The sequence below is a fragment of the Ambystoma mexicanum genome, chromosome 4p (assembly GCF_040938575.1).
Source record: "Ambystoma mexicanum isolate Mex_15411 chromosome 4p, UKY_AmexF1_1, whole genome shotgun sequence".
Classification (NCBI taxonomy): domain Eukaryota; kingdom Metazoa; phylum Chordata; class Amphibia; order Caudata; family Ambystomatidae; genus Ambystoma; species Ambystoma mexicanum.
Genome location: NC_090927.1, coordinates 453,221,450 through 453,224,699, shown reverse-complemented (window position 1 = coordinate 453,224,699; position 3,250 = coordinate 453,221,450). Strand labels below are relative to the sequence as shown.

At 44.6% G+C, this 3,250-nt stretch overlaps 1 non-coding gene and 1 pseudogene across 1 annotated transcript; both read left to right on the top strand.

Annotated features, from left to right (window-relative positions):
- Positions 1 to 451: 451 nt before the first annotated feature.
- Positions 452 to 1,255, top strand: LOC138452835 (5-formyltetrahydrofolate cyclo-ligase-like; annotated as a pseudogene).
- Positions 1,256 to 1,406: 151 nt separating this feature from the next.
- LOC138460413 (U2 spliceosomal RNA) lies at positions 1,407 to 1,594 on the top strand. The gene has a single exon (XR_011263136.1). It is a non-coding gene; the product is annotated as a U2 spliceosomal RNA (small nuclear RNA).
- The last annotated feature ends 1,656 nt before the right edge of the window (positions 1,595 to 3,250 follow it).

Sequence of the window (3,250 nt, the reverse complement as noted above, 5' to 3'; positions counted from 1 at the left end):
AGGTGGCTTTCGGGCCACAGGAGTCAGGGCCAGAGCTTTGCAGAGGCTCCAGAAGGGCAAAGCAGAGGTCTGCAGCCTGTGTCAGGCTAGTGCTCTGGGACAAATAGAAATCCAGGGGCAGAGCTATCCATAATCTGCTGAGAAGACTGCCAGCGGGAATGCTCATGCAAATACTGTCCACTGCAGAGATTGATGGGTGCCTGCAGGGAAGTGCTCTGGGCTTTGGTCTGGCTACCTCTCGAGTCATTGCATGCTACCAAAGAGAACAATTTGCTAAACTGACTTCCATTCCTTTGAGGACTGTCAAAAGAAAAGATGTCCAGAGATAGCAAGGGAGGCTTTCCTCTGGAAGCAGTGATTCTTGGCATTTTGCTAATATCAAGTGAATGCTTTTGGATTTCCTGATTCGCTTCACATGATGATGTCTCTGGAAACTCTGCTGAGTGCGCTGAGTCATAGGCTGGTTTCCTATCATAACTACCAAGCATCTGATTTGGTGGTTGTTTACCTCACTATGGCATATGAAGTGCATAGTAAGGAATGAATTAAAAATATATTCAAGCATGGAAAAACATTCTTCATCCCCCGATACTGTCCACAAGGTAACCACATGGACATGGTGAAGTTGTCATCAGTAGAGGCGATTGCCCATCTTCCTCTAACATCGTGGAATATCACCATGCAGGAGGATGATGAGACAAGAGAAGAAGCCTTATAAACAGATGGTCTGGATCTGATTCTGATGCCTGGTCTTGGGTTCGATAAGCGTGGTGGACGATGGGGCCGAGGAAAAGGGTACTACGATACGTACCTGCAACGCTGCTTGTCTCATCCCAAGGGGAAGCCATACACCATTGCCCTGGCCTTCAAGGAGCAGATCTGTGGGTATGCAGTAAAAACATAGCAGCAATAAATGTCGCTTTTACAAAAAATTCCTGGAAAAATACAGTGGTTTGACCGGTAAAGATGTACCCCATTTTACCAATTAAGGAAAGCAGGGTTTACGGGGGTGTCGCCCACTCCCCTCAAATGGTATAATGGGTCTGGGGGCTGTGGGGGTGTCCCTGCATCTTTTACAAGGATTGCAGCGGCAAAACCACCACCTTTTTGCCACAATGTTTTGTGTAAACAGCCATTTTGGCCGCGATTTTAACACATGGAACCGATCTGTGACTCTGTGCCTGTGTCTGATCATGATATTGCACTGGATGAAATCCTCTACGAACCTGAGGACTCACCTGATGGTTCCATGTGATGCTCCTGCTGATGCCAAGTATTCTGACTGACATAGTGATGCCCCATTGGGGGCTGAGGGAGGCACCTTTGGGGCTTGGTCTCTTGCCTGATACAGTCAGAGGTCCCCCATTTATGTGAAATATGAGTGTTGAAATATGATTCTGAATTAAATGCCTTATTAAATGGTTAAAACATTTTTTAAAAGTCTGCTCTTATTAGTCTAATATCTGAAATGCCCTACATCTGGGGACCATTTACTAAACTGATTTTTGGAACAGGGAGATGGAATGGAAGTTTGCTCTGTCCACTCCATGCATGAACCTAGTATTGCAGAACCTCCAGGACGAGTGCACTTCCCCACTCAGGCAACAAAATGATGTGAAAAAGAAGGATGGCAAAAAATATAACAACTGCTGCCACTTCAACCTACCTGATCCCCTCCCTCCTCGCCCCTCTTCACTTGGAAAACGTGGCCTTTTTCTCGCTGAAAGATAATCTGATGTTTTGATCATTTTCACAGAGTTTGGGCTTTAGAACAGGAAAGTAAAGCCCAACTAGCCAGCCTCCCACATGAGAAGGGAAGACGGTTGTTGCCTCCTTGTCCTTTAGTCTGACGGCCCCACAGCCTTTGTCTGTCCATCTTGGCCACAGCGCTCTGAGACCAATAGACATTCTGAGGTGGAGCTATGCAAAGTCTACTGATAATAGGGTCAGCTGGTGTGCTCACACAAGTGGTGGCCCTTACAGAGGATTCTGTGTGTCTGCAGGAAAGTGCTTTGGTGTCCTGCCTGTCTCCATCTCGAGCCAGGCCATGCTGTCGAAGAGGGAAATTTGCCAAGATGGCTGCTAGGCTTCTGAGGAATGCTGAATAGAAAAGGTTGCACAGAGTCAGCGAGGGAGATGCTGCATGAGGTCTTCCTCTGGAGAGTATTGATTGAATTGCTACTCAGTCTTTTGGTCAGAACAAGTGGTCAACTTCAGACAAGAATGACTTGATCAGTTTGTTCAGACTGGGCGGTCGTCATGCTTTTTCCAGTCTGTTTGGTTTGGCTTGACTCGGCACTGAGGCTAGGGAGAGTGCATAGGTGGACTGAGAAGGCGATTGCCTGCACATCCCAAGTGATTGTAGTTTTGGCATAGGGGTGGCAGCTAGACCTAGAGTGCTAGTAAGCGGGTGGTGAAGGTCAGAAAGGGTTACCTGTGCCCCTACAATCTGGCGGTCTGGCTTGTCTAGGTACTTGTACAGAGGGGGCCCGGGGCAAGTTCAAATAGGTGTGGATGGAGTATTTGAGGATTTTGTGGAAAATCATATATATTTTCCTATAGAGGAGTTAGATTGTTTGTTGGCCAAATATAGCTTCCTTCAGTAGGGTAGGTCTTAGGAAATTGTGTGCAAGGTTTACAATCAAATCAGAATACAGAGCCGTTGAAATTTCTTTGGAATTGAATATACTTGACAGGATGATTTAGCAACGTACTTTGAAATTGAAAGTAAATGATATTTTTGTCTTATTGCTTTGCCATAAGGAAGTTCATGGGATGTGACATTTGTAGGTTTGACTGAATTTAATATTTTCTGATCACTATTGGAATCCAAAAAGAATAATGTGGATATTCAAAAATTCAGTGTTTCATTGACGAAAATAAGCAATATGACTGTTAGTATAAGATATTTAATGAACCTTTATTGCAAGAGGAACTTTGCCCTTGTTTGAAAATGTACTGTCAAACTGTTTCTTATGTGGAAAAGGTAAGGGATGTGGATACTATTTGGACAGGAACATGGAAAGCCTCCATACAGTTGGAATCTGAGCCTAAAGGACAATGAGGGGTTCATCCTATACCTGTCTCATTCATGTTGGGAGTTAATTGAGGTTTTGTGTATACAAGGGGCGCCCAAGCCTTATAGGATATGTGGGGAACAGAGGCATTTTACCTCAGATTGTGAAAGGATTGTGAAAGGGATTTCTTGTAAGGATTAATTCTGGAGATATAATTTATGTTGATATAAGTT